Source organism: Callospermophilus lateralis, chromosome 13 (assembly GCF_048772815.1).
Source record: "Callospermophilus lateralis isolate mCalLat2 chromosome 13, mCalLat2.hap1, whole genome shotgun sequence".
Lineage (NCBI taxonomy): Eukaryota > Metazoa > Chordata > Mammalia > Rodentia > Sciuridae > Callospermophilus > Callospermophilus lateralis.
Genome location: NC_135317.1, coordinates 8,398,910 through 8,415,807, shown reverse-complemented (window position 1 = coordinate 8,415,807; position 16,898 = coordinate 8,398,910). Strand labels below are relative to the sequence as shown.

Sequence of the window (16,898 nt, the reverse complement as noted above, 5' to 3'; positions counted from 1 at the left end):
TGACAGCATATCAGGAAGCATATCTAGAGGATAGACTAGGAGAGGCATGCTCATCTCATTGCACACCGAATTTCAAAGAATTCGTTTTTGCCAAGATAAGGAGCCAATTCAATAAAAGGAACTGACTGAACATAATTAAAGCATATGCTTAAAACATACTTCAATCATACTCTTTTTTGGAAAACCCAAATCAGTTTTCCAAAAAAGAGTAATATTTCATTTTTACTGTTTTTACAGTAAAAATACTGTAAAATAAAATTCTACAAAATTAACTTCATACAATGAATTGCCCAATGTTTCTCGGTTTTGAAAACAATAGGAAAAATTATGTCATTCCAGTCAGAAAACTTTATTTTCCTAGGATTCCTTGTTTCCTTTGATTTCCTTTAAAATAGTTATAATTAAGGGCTGTTTCAAAGATTAATTCTTTCTCCTTTCACAAGTTGAGCTTGAAAAATACAAATATCCTAGAATCAATACCAAACAGAATGAGTGTATGGAACACATATTGGCCTTTTCCTGACAAAGACAAGAGAATTCTAGCCTCTACAAATGGTTAAAAAGGGGGAAAATGCTATGATAATTATATTGATTAGTAAATAAAACAAGTTTTGGAATCCAAATAATTCTCTTGCCAACATTTGAAAAACAGAGCTAATTGCACAGAGCCAATGGATTCCCAACTGTCAGCCTCTATGATCACACTTGGGAGGGTGGGTGATGCTAAGTCACAACAGTTCACTATCCTTATCTCTGTTTATCTTTACTTGTTTGAACCACTTTGAGGGTGCAACTCTGATAAGATCATAGTAGTGAAAGTGGTGCCCTTTGCTACTGCTTTACTTGGGTTTTATCTTTTTTTTTTTTTTTCCTCCTGGTAGAGATGAAACCCAGTGGCACTCTCCACTAGTCTACATCCTAGCCCTTTTTATTTTGTATTTTTGGTTTCTTGCTAAGTTGCTGAGGCTGGCCTGACTTGCAATCCCCCTGCCTCAGCCAAGCTATGATTACAGATATGCCACAACACACCCTGCACCATTATCAATAAAACAATTTAGATTACCTTATGTGTTGTTTCTTTTTGATCAAACAGCAGGGTATGGTGGAAAGAATGATTTCTGAATAGCCTTAACTCTGAAATCTAGCTCTGTAACTTAGACCAATCTCTGGGACTCTAATTACTCCTTTATAGCAGGTGCTATACAGACTATTCTACTGCGGTCTGATGAAAAAAAAAAATGAGAAAGGGGAAATGGAATTGTTTTATACCTTAGAATTATATAGTTTGGCATTATTCTATTGTTTATTGATTATTCTATTGTTATTCTAAATGGGCCCATAAACTCTAACTTATAGAGTAATTAAATAAATATGGGATGTGTTTATTCAGCACAATCTCACAAACTAATATACAGTGGAAGATCCCCCATTGGATACCAAAATCTATGAATGCTCAAGTCTCTTTAATAAAATAACTCCTGTACCTCTTCCCAAATACTTCAAAATCAACTCTAAATTATGTATAGTATCTGGTTCAATATAAATGCTATGTAATTGTTAGGCTGTATTATTTAGGAAATAATGATAAGGAAAATAATGCCTGCACATGTTCTGTAAAGATATGATTTTTTTTTGAAATATTGTTTAATATTTAAATATTTTCCAATATTTCAGTTGGTTAAATCCACCAACATGGAGCATTTTCAGACATGGGACGCATTTTTCGGTTCTACTGGAGAAGCAAGATTCTCCACCCTGGAAAGCTATTCTGAAGGTTCCCAGTGGCAATGTGGCATCCCTCTGGTGTGCAGAGCCTTACAACATCCTAGATGACCCAGAGTCATCACTCTCAGTCTCTTGGGGGAAGGGGCACATCTGCTTATCATTATCTCATACCAATAAAATAAATAGGAAGAGCTTCTTTTTGAGAATTTTTTTTAATATTTATTTTTTAGTTATTGGCGGATACAACATCCTTGTTTGTATGTGGTGCTGAGGATTGAACCCGGGCCACACGAATGCCAGGCAAGCGCGCTACCACTTGAGCCACATCCCCAGCCCAGGAAGAGCTTCTTGATTCAGGCCTAAAATGTGTGTTTTATTAAAAGTAAAGATGTTTATTAAATTGCCCCGATTGATAATTTGTCTATTACTCATCAGCATCATTGATCCACTACCAAAAAACAAACTTTCCAAGTGATGTGTATCAATTAGGAAAGCACATGAAACACAGTATAATGCCCCTCATCCATAAGTATTAGTGATCCTTCATCGAAGTCCCAAATCTTTGTTTGCTCCTATGTATTCAGAATTCCCCCAGTCTTTCATTTCAAATTAAAGTAAAAATTAATTAAACATGTGAAGACAAGAAACTTCAGTCATCTTTACTTGGTTACTTCATGCAAGTGTACCTACTAGTATATGCTAATTTCCACGATGTAGAATTGATAAATTTTTTCTATAATTTCTTCCTTAATGTTTTCTTGACTAGTGCCCTTCACATGGATGTAGTGGCAATCAGCACTGGCAAAATGGCAGGAAATTGCATGTGCAGAGTGAACAATTGATAATGGGGAAAAGCGTCCATTAATGCCAACAACCAAGCAAAGTGTTCTCCTTTCAGAGTGTCAAGTTTTACAAGCAAGATTTGACTTCTTTTGGGAGGGATACCAGGGATTGAACTCAGGGACACTGGAACACGGAGCCATATCTTCAGCTCTATTTTGAATTTTATTTAGAGACAAGGTCTTACTGAGTTATTTTGTGCCTCACCATTGCTGAGGCTGGCTTTGAACTTATGATCCTCCTGCCTCAGCCTCCTGAGCCACTGGTTTTACAGGCATGCAATCTTGTGCCCAACCATGATTTGATTTATAAACTGCAAGGTCCCTCCATGGCATCCCAAATCTGTCCATTTGTAAGTCATCCTCTCCCTCCAGCCCCCAGATAAATGTTAATTAAGAAATTACAAAAAAAATTTAACTACCTGTGATATTTACTTTTTTAAGGTATGTATTGGACAGGGAACATAATCACTTAAGTAACAGACCTTCACAGTTTTAAGCATTTAAGTTTTTCCAATGAGTGTATATTTTCAAGTCTAAAAGAAATGTACAATCCTGTGGTTCATCATCTTCGTAGTCATAAAGGTTGGTTACCCTGATAAATTTGGGAAAGGTTATTATTTCAATGGCAATAGATATTATTACAATGGCAATAGATATGAAAACTGAAATTACCTTCAAAAGAAAAATAGAACACCTGTCAATAAAGAGGGACATTTAGAGGTCAATACATTGACATTATTGCCCACCTTGTTTCCTGCTGAGGATAAGGCTGAGGATAAGACTTAGTATTCTCTGTTCCAGAAAAAGGTCTAAACAAATGTAAGCTGAAAAACAATAGCTGAAACCCACCTTCTTGTTATAAGTTATCTTAAGGTGATCACACCTGTCAGAAGGACTTTCTATTTGCCCCAAATTTAAACTCCATTTCCTGCACAGGCTCCAGTGCCAGGCAGAGCCATATCAAGGTTCAAATAAAAAAAAAGTGCAGTTATGATCTATGTTGTAATGAAATAATTGTAAATTATCTTCCATAACATTATAGTCATTGAAAATGTGGAAAAATAGCAAAGTTAACATGCTATTTTAATATTTCAGCAACTGTTTTGCCTCAGGAAGCAGAAGCTATGCACTGCAAGGGGACCTACTGCTCTGAAGCAATTCCACATGACCAAGATTCATGATTAACAGGTTTAGGATTCTGAGGGCACCTGGCTTCTCACTGAGTAGAGCAAAAAAAGTACAAGGAAGGCAAATATACTTTCTGACTAGTAAACTGGAAAAAACAATCCAGTTTAGTGAAAAGTCATAAATCTTTACATGTTACTATACCTATGATTTTCTGTTTTGAACCCACTCATTTTTATAAACTAGATGCATACTTTCCGGAATCCTTGACTTTGGTTCTGACCTGATCCATAGATGAACAAAAGGTGAAAGAAAACAGTGTCTCCCTTCTCCATCACAAGGTGCACTTGGGCATGGTCTTGATCATATCCTAGATCCCATGGTACATGTCATTAACTCCACCCTAGAAAACATAAGACAGGCACAGTCTACACTGGAGGAAGCACCAAAATGAACACTTTAAGACTCGGCAGAGAAAGCAAGGGTTCTCTGGCTTCTTCTAAGAAAGAGACTCACCTAAATTAAAAAAAAAAAAAAAAAGTCTGTCATATATCTGTTCTTTTAAATATCCTGCGCAATGGCTATAGTAGTGCACACCTCTGATCCCCGCTGCAAGGGAGGCTGAGGCTGGGACTTCATGAGTTCTGGAAAACCTAAGCAAATACAGCAAGACCCTGTCTCAAAGGAAGATTTTTACAATGCACTAAGGATGTAGCTTAGTGGTAGAGAGCTTGGCTTGCAAGTATAGGGCCCTAGGTTTTGAACCCAGCAACACAAAAATATAAAATCTCATGTTCATATTAAAATCATTGATATTTTTGACCAAATGAAAAATTTTGAATTTTGCCTAAACTTCATCATTGAATTATAAACAATCTAGATAAGCTTTGCCTCTTGTGCTAAAAGTATGCAAACTCCTTTCTCTTAGTCATTTCCAGCCTGAATCTATAACATCCTTGCCCCAGCCTGACATTGTCTTCACCTAGAATTTTGTTCATATCATTCTTATATTACTCAGCGTGTCTTAGAGAGGTTTATTACTCTCCCAAAATAGAGTGGAGAACATGCTCATTTTTTCTGAGTTCAAAGGACTATGTCATATTCAGAATATAAGAGAATAGTAAGTTCAACATTTGTTTGTTGATAACTATTTCCAAAGGTAGTCATAACTCTAAAAAATGGGTTATGTCTTATTAAAGAAACTCAAGTGAGAAGTGACTACAGTTGATGAGCCTTTATGTATCTGGGCAGAAGTGTCCCATTCCTCATCCTAAGAGTATCTTTTGGGGGAATGATCACTGTCCTACTGCACAACATTCTGACATTGACCCAGTGCCCTTCCTTCCTGGACCAGGTGCCTATGTGACCCCAGCTAAGCTAAACAGTTCTTCCACTGCCACTGCTGTGAATCTCAGCAGCATCTCAGAGAACAATCTACTCCCAAGCCCTGGAACTTCACTATCCCATGCATCCTGCCCCTCACTGTGAGGAGAAAACTTCCCAGATGGGAAAAGAAAAGGCCAAATTCCTCCACACAGTCCTGACAGAGCCCTAAGCCAATTCTGATGACTTCTGTAACCCCAATCACCACCTGTGAGTCCCAGGTATGCTTTTCCTGCTTCTATGTGGGGAGCCAAGAAGTCAATTTCCTCTTGGATACTAGTGCCAGCTTTTCTGTTCTCACCTCTTACCCTAGACCTCTTTGGGATATCTGAACAGCATGTAACCCAAAACTTTCTCCCCTCTGAGTTATGAGCAGGCTTTCAAAGCCTTTAAGACATCAAACCAGGGCTGGGGATGTGGGTCAAGTCTTGGCATGCGTGCGGTCCGGGTTCGATCCTAAGCACCACATACAAACAAAGAAGTTGTGTCTGTTGAAAGCTGAAAAATAAATATTAAAATTCTCTTTCTCTCTCTCTCTTTAAAAATAAAGTAAAATAAAGATGTTGTGTCCACTGTAAACTAAAAAAATAAATAAATATTTTTAAAAAGACACTAAAATATGGCCTTATTTTGAGCCCCTCTCCTCAGCTTACCTAAGGAGAAAGATTTAACCTGTTTGTCACAGAGAGAGGAGGAATAGCCCTAGGAATGGTCACACAAAAGAACAGACTTGCTCAACAGTCAGCAGCTTATCTCAGTAAGAAGCTTAACATAGTAGCTTTGTTCTCAAAAAAGTAACAGAAAATAAGGTTTCATAATTTTCGACATTCAAAGCTGTCCAATTACCAACTAGGAAAAAAAATGGTTAAAACCCTTTGCATGAGATTTCTGCTCAGAAGGGCAGTTTTCCCCAGTTCCTTCCAGATCTCAGCCAGGGCAGACTCAGTAGGAGACCAGACTAAGATCCTAGGAAAAAATGTCTTTTACCAGAACTCACACTAGCCTGAACCAAAAAAATAAATTGTATGGTACTTTATTAGTTACTGGCCAGTCATTTTTTTCTAGGATTCTTGGTTTTTTTTTTTTCCCTTAATTCCGTATTTTTTCAGTTCATTATTTTGATCCTATACACCTAGGTTAGTGTTTTTCTGCTCAATCCTGTTTTTTATTCAACTATGGAGTTTTTAAATATCTGAAACATTGCAATGCAGATTCATCTGTGAAAAGCTACAAAGCCTTTACTTTTGTATGTGCACGCTGTGTATTGTGTTGTCTATGTGTGTATGCATCCATATATCATGTACATGATAGCAAATTTGGCATATAATGAGTGCTCATAAATTTTAAAAAAATAGATCCAAATACCTTTAATTCACATGATTTAAGAAGGCTCAATTTAAAGTAAAGATGTTTTTAAAATTACTTAACTCACAAGTCTCTCTAGGTGGTCAAAAAACACTAATAAAATATTGATGTCTACAAAAAGTCTAATATTCATAATTTCTAGACTTTTCTTCAACAAGGGAGAGATGACTAATGTTGTTCAATACACTGTCTGATACCTTAGTTTTCACAATAAAATTAAATAAAGTAGATTTGACATGGGATTACTCATAAATGGGCCTGTTAGACATATGGTTAACTTACCAAGTTAAAATTCTAACTGTTAAATACAGTATCAAGTACCCTCAACTCCTTGATTTCCTTTGGGTAACATTGTTGGTGTTTTCATAAATCGGTAAATTAAAAAAAAAATGATTTTAAAATTGCTTTGTCATCCACGAAAATAGGTTACTAAGATTTCAAAGTCCCAACAGGTATAATTCTATATACTTAAACACTGTTTATGTTTTCATAAAATGATAAACAAATGTGATTCTGTATAAAAAGGGACCCAAAAGTTTCAACTGTGTTTTGATTAGTGACTGTGTTGTGACCATGACTTATACATATAGTTGAAGGTAATTTTATATAATAGTTTAATTTTTGCTTAGAGTACTATAAATAACATAAAGTATTTCTCCTCATTAAAATGGAGTAATTTGTCTAAACTCAGAAATTTACAAGGGTTGTTTCAGAATGTGAACATAAAAAGAGTTTAACAGATGGGAAAGGGAAATTGGAAGGTTATAGGTATAAAAACTATATTTAGTCAAAGAAAAAGAAAGTGTTTCTGGGTAAGAAAATCTTTATCTGATAAAATAATGGCTGAGGCAGGAAAATCATAAGTTCAAGGCCAGCCTCAATTTTCTCAAAACAAAGAACAAAAAAGGTTGAGAGTGTAGTTCAGTGATAAAGGGCTCCAAAGTTCAACCCTTAGTATGACAAATAGATTGAATCAAAACTAATTTAAATGTAAAAAAAAAATTCATACCTCCACTGATGAGAAACAAAGGAAAAAAAAGTCAATGGATTTACAAATAACAGCCTCACAATTTCTCCTCTGATGGTATTCAGTCTAAGAAGGGCTCTTTCTCTTTAACACAGAATTCCTGTCTTCCTTATAAAAAGTTAATTAGCACACTCCACAGCAGTGTTTCTTAGTCTTGGTGCTATTGGTATCTTGGGTGAGATCATTCTTTGGAGAGAGGGCATTATAGGATTCAGACCCCATTACCACATACTTGGCCCCTACTTACTAGAAGCCTCCAGCACACCAACCTTGCTGTTGCCACCACCACGAAAATCTTGAGACATTGCCAGTATCCACTGAGGGGAACAATCACCTCCAGCTGAGACCCACCACTCTAGCACCATGTGTAGAAAGGGGTTACATTCAGGACAATCACCAGGTCTTGGGGAAGACCTGCAGGCTGGCTATGAAGGAGAAACCAAAACAAGAGCAGTCTCTAATCTCTGGGAGAGTGCAGTATCTGAAGAGCTCCTTATCTTCATGGAAATTCTGTACCTTCAAGATTGTTTTCTCACTTAGAATGTATTCTGATTTTACAAGGGACACATCTCTCATGACCAGTAGTCCTGCTGCTTTCGACTCCTTTTTGCAGATTTTTTCAAATTCAACCCTAGATAATTAAATTACAAACAATGTCATGACCTCTGCTCCAACCCCCTGGTTGGCCTGAACTTGAGCAAAGACTGGCAGGTACAGGAGTATTTTCTTTCTACTTTGTCAGCCCTCAGGCCTAGTAAAATAATTTTGATGGCAGGGAAGAGAAAATGGCCAACTCAGTAATCGTGGCCTCCTAGCTGGAGTCTATGACCAGGATGAAAATATTGCTTGGCTTAACACACCAGTGGAGAAATAGTTTCATAATTACATTGTAATAATACAGGCTGAGTATTCCTTATCTGAAATACTTCGAAGTATTTCAGATTTTAGGTTTTTTTTGGATTTTGTTATATTGGCTTATACATAATGAGCTTATTGTTTTGGCTCAGGCCTCTAATCATAGAGACTCAGGACAGCACGCTGCAGGATATAAGTGTGGAAGCAACCTAATCAATTTAGCAAGTCTCTGTTTAAAAAAAAATATATATAGAAAGGTCTGGGGATGGAGTTCTGTGGTAAAGCTCCCCTGGGTTCAATCCCCAGTACCAAAAATAATGAAAATGATGATGATGATGATGATGATGATAAAATAATAATGAGATACCCTAAAGATGGACCCACGGCTCATCACAGAATTTATGTTTTCTATATGCCATATATACATAGCTTGAAGGTAATTTTATACAATAGTTTTAGTGTATGTGTGTTGTGGCCATGACCATCACATGGAGTCAAGTGCAGAATTTTCCTCTTGTGACATCATCTTGGTGCTCAATGATTTGGATATTGAATTTTTAGATTAAGGATGCTTGGCCTGTAGTAGCAAATACTCCTGTAACAACTACCTGATGCCAGGCCCTCTTCATGGTACTCTCCACATATTTTACATTTTTTGTCCTATCAACAATGCTAGGAGATCAGTACTATTATTATGGACATTTTACAGAGGAGTACACACAGGTATGGAAAACTAAAGTGACTATGTGGGACATTCCACCTGTGTGGGAAACGCCACCTGTGTGGGACATACCATGTTAAGAGGTAGAACTGAGATTAAGGCCAGAAAGTCTGGCTCCAGAGCCTATGCTCATAACACATCCCAACAAACCACATCACTCAAAATTACATGAACTTGAAAAGGCTAATCTAACTTGTATTCCCATTACATACATGTAATACATAGTAAATCAATATTTATTCATGCCTTATAATTAAACCTAATAATTATATCATTGTGGTATATTCATATCTGCACATAGAATTCTTGGGTCATCTCCCCTTTCTCTCACCTCTTCTCCCTCCCACAGAACCTGTTGCTGTACTTTATCGATCTCCCTTCTATTTTCATGAGACCTCTTTTTACCCCTTTCTTCTCTCTAGTTTCCAAGTGAGAGAACACAATGACCCTTGACTCTGAGTCAGCCTGTTGATGTTGTCCAGTTTCACCCACTTTCCTGCAAATGACATAAATGCCATAATACACATTTTGTAAAATAACCAAGAGTTTTACTTTACCTAAAGCGTTGAATATCAGCATCAGATACTAGATTTTTAATAACAAGAAATCCACTTTCTTCATAAAATTTTCTCTGTTCCAGGCTTAGCACATTATTATCCAAAGTATATTTAGGCACCAAATAAGTCCAAACTTAATTACAACCTACCACTATGTACCAAGAATCCAAGAAATATTCATATTCTTTAATCCAATACTTCTAATTGTAGGTCTTTAAGACAATGATGTTAAAATGTTTGAAAAACTTCAGGTCCAAAACATTGGCAGGTACAGGAGTAGTTTCTCTATCCTTTGGTTCTTTGGGATTGGCTTATTTTGGTTAGCATAATATTCCCCAGTTCCATCATTTTAAAAATATACAGTAATAGAAGAAAAATTAACTCATCACATTATATCCACTCAGTGGAACATGATTCAGGCATTAAAACTGAAGGAAATGAGCATGTGGAGAATGCCTATCATAATAAAATATGATTACAGTGATATAAATATGACACTATTTGTGCAAAGGAGACTGCTGAGAAATCCACCAAAAATATATTTAACACTGATTGCCTTTAAATAATGCAATTATGGGTGATTTTTTGAATTCCCTCCTTTTCTCTGATTTTTAAATTTTTTCTGGGTGCATGTATATGGTTTTCAGTTGGGAAATTAATTCAATAAATTTTTTGTTTTCAATTCAGAAATAATCAAAATATCAAAATCCAAATAAATATACAACATATCAGCGAATGAGGCGAAACTGCAAATAGGTACAACCACTATGGAAATCAGTACTGAGATTCCTCAGAAAACTTGGATTGGAACTACCATTTGACCCAGTCAACCCATTCCTAGGTTTATACCCAAAGGACTTAAAATCAGCATACTACAATGATGCAGCCACATCAATGTTTACAGCAGCTGAATAGCTAAACTAAGAAACTAATCTTCCCTTCAACAGATTACTAGATAAAGAAACTGTGGTATATATACACAACAGAATATTACTCAACCTAAAAGAAGAATGAAATTATGGCATTTTCCAGTAAAAGGATGGAACTGGGGATTATTATGCTAAGCAAATTAAGCCAATCCCAAAGAACCAAAGAATAAATGTTTTCTCTGATATGTGGATGCTAATTCACAATAAGGGAGAGGAGGAAGAATAGAGGTATTTTAGACTAGACAGAGGGGGATGCAGGGAGGGGCAGAGGCATGAGGGTAGGAATGATGGAAGAATGAATCAGACATTATTACCCTATGTGTAATATGATTACATGACCTGTGTAACTCTACAACATGTACAACCACATGAATGAGAAGTTATACTCCATTTATGTATAATGTGTCAAAATGCATTTTACTGTCATGCATAACTAATTAGAACAACAACAACAAAGAGAAATCACAATATTAAAAAAGATATCAGCAAATGAAATCACCCAACACCTCTCATAAGACTGAAATTGTGGCTGTAACAATATTTATGTAGGTCAAGGTTTTCCCCTAGGGTGACATCAGAATAAAACTTGTAAACGCTTATAAGGCACGAGGCTGAGGCAGAGTTGCATGTTCCAGGTTAGCCTCAGCAACTTAGTGAGGCCCTAAGGAACTTAGCAAGATCCTGTCTCAAGATAAAAATTAAAAAGTACTAGGAATACAATGTTGAACTATCCTTTGGGTTCAATCCCCATCAGTAAAAAAAAAAAAAAAAAAAAAAAAAGAAAAAGAAAAAAAAAGTAATAAACTTACGTTTATAATTTCAGCAACTCAAGAAGCTGAAACAGAAACATTGCTTAAGCCCAGGAGTTCAATACCAATTTGGGCAATTTAGTGAACCCCGCCACCACCAAAACAAAGGCAAAGAGAAAAAAATATAATGAACACAAAAAATTCTAGCTAATATATCAATATAACCAAACTACAAGCTAATTTACTTGTAATATTTTCTTTCCTTTTTTTGTGGTGGTGCTGGGAATATTTTCTTTTCTTTACTTTTTCTTTTTTTTTTTTCTTTTGTGTGTGTGTGGTGGGGCTGGGGATTGATCCCGGTGCCTTGTGCATCTGAGGCAAGCACTCTACCAACTGAGCTATATCCCCAGCTCCATGCTTATAGTTTCAAAACTCAGATTATATATTTTCTGGTATTTTTCCTTCTTTCTGAAGTTTAGAAAAAAATATAGAAAAATTAAAGTCAAGATCTTCAAAAGCATCCACAATTCTACTAATTAATTAGAACAAATCCTACAAACAAAGCATTTGTATAATGATTTCTAAACAGATAACATATATTTTATATCATATCCGAATTACACTAGAAAAGCATAGTAGAGTTACCACTTAAAGTGACATTTACTTACTGGAATTGCTGAGGATGGAAACTGGGAGGGGCAATAGGCCCTGAAGTATGAGTAGCTACCTAGCATGTGAATTAAGGCAAACAAAGTAATATTTGGGAGTCAACCTTGTCTAAAAACAACTGTCTGCTCTGGGGTGGTTCTCTCAGGAAAGGAGTTCCCTAAACAGACACCAGATGCTCAGGTTTGACTATGTCATCCCGACAAGTACACACTGGTGCTTTAAGTCCTTTCCTTTATATCACTTTGTTTCATGTTCACAATAATCTGGGGAGGTAGCAGGAAGATAAAGGGATTTATTCCTGCTGTTGCACTAGGAAATCTGGGCTTGGAGAGCTCAGTAACTATCCAAGGTCACCCAGAGGGGAATGGCTGAGTCAGGACAGAACTCACACTCAGCTTCAAGGCTTCAGTCTGTCTTAATCCATGAGACTTATTCCTAGGAAACCACTGAATGAGAACAAATCCAAAATTCAACTCTAGAAGTAAGGAAAGATCAGGGGCTATTCACCAAAAATATATAATTAATTAAGTTAGACTTCATTCCAAAATACTAGAAAGTTTGGTTGGTCATGAGATGGAGGAAGGGTAGAGTCCATAAAATAAAGTCATGACTACAAGAATAGTATGAGTCCCACAGTCTAGTCTAATTTTAAATATGTGTAAGAACTAAAAATTCTTTTTCTAAAATCTCTTTTCCAAACTGTAACTAGAGATTATTGACACAGCATCTCATTGTTTCTATTATTTTCTCATTGTTTCTTTAGTTAAAAGAGTTCCTTTCAGAGTGTCACTTTTCATGAACAGGTTATCATTTCTTAAGTGACATTTCTATCAAATGTGATGACAGTGTCATAATCCAGGAAGAATGCAAACCAAGAGTCAGAATTATGAGCTCCTGTCTGCTCTCTCAGAGGCAGAGGGGTTAACACCCTGCCTGGGTCAATGACTCTCAGCAAATTGTCTTTGCCAAGACACTCAGATCTCAGACTCTAACAAAAGTTCTTGTTGCCTCTCCTCTATTCCTGTAGAAAGGTTTCTTTGTCATTATTGTTTTGGGGGAAATTTTAATGACATGGAAATATTTATGATCTAAGGTTAGGTGAAAACATGCGTGCATAAAACTCATACAGTATATTCCTGGGTTTTAATACTATGCATAGGAAAGGAAAACACCAAAAGGTTTATGATTTGTCAATGGTAGAATAATGACTTACATGTATTTAATTTCCCCTCTCTACTTATCTTCACGTTAAAAAAAAAAAACTTGACATTTTATACTTCAAAAATGATTACCCCTTTTTCAAAATCTCCCTTCTAAGAAGCAATTAAAACTGGAGAAAAACTATCACAAAACTTCCAAAATCTAACACTAGGGAAACATTCACTACAAATTGTGGATAATAAAGTCCAATGTCATAGCCAGCAGCCATCTCTGGCTATTTTAGCTGAAACTCATTCAATGTCAACATTCAGTCCTTCAACTGCACCTGGTCCTATTTCAACAGCTCAACAACCATATGTGGCTGGGGCTACTGCATTGGACAGTCCAGGTATGGAATATCCCAGCATTGCAGAAAGCCATCTTCAACAGTGGTGCTATAGAACATATCCATGAAAAGACTAATCTCTAAACTCAGCACTACTTTAAAAAAATAAGCAGGGAAAGAAAATCCAATTTAAAAAAATATTGAGAGAGCCAGGGATTTAGCTCAGTGTGAGAGACTTGCCTATCATGCACCACACCTTAGGTTACTCCCCAGAATGGCAGGAAAGAAAAGCAAAGAATTGAGAGACTGGACCAAGAAACCTCAATTCCACTCCCAGTGTAGCTCTCAAAATTTAGCCTGGTAAAAAGCACCAAGCTAAAAGAGACCTGAGATTTCCACCCTTAAATTCTGATTCTTCAGTCTGAGTTGAGTTGAATCATAGAATTCTTATTCCCCACCACTCTTGTGATCGAATCCAGGGCCTGCAAGCTCTCTACCACTGAGCTAAACCCACTGAGCTACACCTGCACAGCTGAAGTCCTCTTTTAACAACTTCTTCTGACAAGTTCCCAGGAGATGCAGATGACACTGGTCCATAGAAAATACTGTGACAAACACTGGTTTAGTTAAATGACTGTGGTCCAGGTTTTTAATCTCTCCTAGTCTCTGTTTCTCACCTGTAAAATGAGCTGACATCCTCACCTGGGGTCTCTTTATTATCTTATGAGCAAAGCTTAAATTTTCAGTGTTCTCCCACATTGCTGCTTGAAAACCCACTGGGAAGAGCAACATTGAAAGTCCAAGAAACAGCTATTAGAACCAATTAGTTAGGAGAGATGTTGGGAGGTTTACATAAAGCAGAAGAGAGGCTATTGGTCTAAGGAAAAACTCCAGGCAGTTCCTACAGAGCTTCCCAAAACACTCTCTGAATGAGAAGGCTTAAACTGAGCAGGCAAAAGCAGTTCAAGAAATTGATTTGTATTGTGGGTCCTATTCACACTCACACATTTCTGGATCTGCTTCTCCCCTACAAGCCTGGCACACACATCCTGTTGGCATTCACTTCTGAAGACTCAAGGACAACCCCGACGCTGGATTCTAAATCCTTTTCCAGACACCAGTGCAGACTCTGCCAGGGTTCCCAGGCCATCAGAGGTTGCTGCCACAGAGCAGAGCCTACCTGGGAAGGGGAGCAGCCCGAAGCGCAGGTTGAGAGAGCGTTCTATCTTCAGGGGACTGCCCTGGGCAGAGCCAGTGTGTCCAGCTCACATCCCTTCAGAGGATTGGCATCCCCTCCTGGGAAGGTTCTAGTGACTTGCCCCCTAGGTTCCTTCCAGGAAGCTTTGGCTCATGTTTACAGTGGGACTGTCCTGGGGCATTTCTTGGTCTCCAGATATTCGCATAGGTCGTGCACACCTCCTGCAGAAGATGACAAGGCAGCTGACTATGGCAAGGCCTCCTTTGGGACCCCAATCCTCCCCTCACTCTTCATGAAGCAAGAAATTGCCGGCTCTAAGAAGGACCAGAAAGGTGGAGCCACAGAAACCAGGACAGTCACAACTGATGGCCAAAACGAGTCCTCTGAGGTCGTGGGGGCCGCCAGCGCCTGGGAAGGCAGCCTCCACCCCGCCCCCTGGCGCCTGAGAGTGATGTGCCTTGGTGGCGGGAGTGGCAGGGAGCGCCCTGGAAGCGATCACTCGGGCCTGGGACCACCTCCAAGACCAAGGCTGTGATGCCCCATCTGTTCCGAGCCCAGCTCAGCACAAAGGATACCACGCCCCTGGGCAAGGAGCGGCCAAAGTGCTCCAGAACCATCCTCAGGCGGATGAGCGGCTGCGCGCTGCTGCTACAAGGTGGAGGTGAGGACACCAACCCCCAGGGCTGGCCTTCGCCCCTCTTTATTCTGGTGCCGCCCCGCCTCCTGGCGAGGGAGGGGCTACCTGGTCCTAGGAAACACGTGGCGGCCCTTCTTCCCCGCGGATCCAGGATCTCCCCCTCTGGGGATCAGCCTATGGAGGATGCAGGACACTCCCTGGGCCACCTGGTCAGTGCAGGGGCCACTGTCACCTGAGCCTTCTTCTCATGAGGCCTGTTTCTAATCTACAAGGACTTTCCCTGCATGACCCCAGCAACACACTTAAATTTCAGAGCTTCAATCCATCAGCAGCCATTCTGGAGACTGTTCTATCCACTACTAAATCAGTAAAATTCATGTGTTTCCACATTAAAAAAAAAAAAAAAATCGTTTGTGGGGTTTAAAAGAGATTCAATTTAGTGCAAGTTCAACCCAAATTTGAGAGTTTGGCTGTTTTTTTTTTTTTTTTTTTTTTTTTTTAGTGTATGAAATAAATGACTCCCAGAAAAGTCTGATATGTCTAGCATAATTTAAATGTTCTTACAGAACTTAAAATTCTTTTTGTAAGATCTCCTTGTAACATCCTGTTGTAAGATCTACAGACGATTGACATTGCACCTGTTCTCTTTTTTCCCCCCAGTTTTTCATTGTTTCTTTATCATGGAGTTACTTGAAGAATGTTGCTCGTTGTCAACTTGTTATTGTTTATTAAATGGTATCTTTATACAATTTGGTGACAGTGTCAAAAGGCCAGCAGTTCAAAAGCCCTTTCCCATTTTCACAGAGAGAACATCAATCACCCATTAGATCATGCTCTTCCTTTTGGCCTTCACCTTTGGGTTCTTTATGCCTTTCCTATGGCATTCTTCATTTGTTGTTCCCCAAGGTTCAAAGTCTTGCTTACAGAAGGACCCAGTGTCACAGGAGACAGGGGAGCCCAAGCTCCAAACTTCAGGTCTGGTGTTTCCATGGAGGACATTCTAAAGTCAGACAGGAAAAGCCAAGCAAGAGAATTTTTCTTGTAGGAGTGAGAGCACAGTAGGGCTCTGCAGAGAGCTGAGAGAGAGAGAGTGGCTGAACTCCAGCAGAGAAGAACAAAGGAACCAGTGCTGCTCCCAACTTGAATGCTCTTTGCTGTTTACCAGGAGAAGTGGGTTCCCCCCTTGCAGTCTTTACCAATCAGATGCTTGACTGCCCCTTCCCACCTGCTGGAGGAATTTTTGACCCTAGTGGGTCCTCTCTGGAATTGTCATGGTGACCATCCTATTCAGGGGACTGCATCCACAAGTCAATCCTATCTTAATGCAGGTGCTGGGGTCAGTGAGGGCAGACTTCATCTTAGTGCATCTGTGCTATTCATGAAATTTCCCTTAGAAATACGTTGAGAAACCTATGGCCATAAATACTAACTTTACAATGACCTCAGTAGACACTGCCAGGAGTTAGCCCAGTCGATCTTTCTTTCTTGATAGTATTTTCAATAAACTTTGTTTTCATCTGTTTATTCTCAGAGTTAGTGCACCTGTTCTTCTACAAGTTACCTGATTGTTATTAAAAAAAAAAAAAAAGAAAGAAAGAAACCCCATGACCCTGCTGTGTTATTGGCTCAA

At 38.3% G+C, this 16,898-nt stretch overlaps 1 pseudogene; it reads right to left on the bottom strand.

The window, feature by feature from the left end:
* Window positions 1-413: 413 nt before the first annotated feature.
* Window positions 414-14,192, bottom strand: LOC143379512 (phytanoyl-CoA dioxygenase, peroxisomal-like; annotated as a pseudogene).
* Between the last annotated feature and the right edge of the window lie 2,706 nt (window positions 14,193-16,898).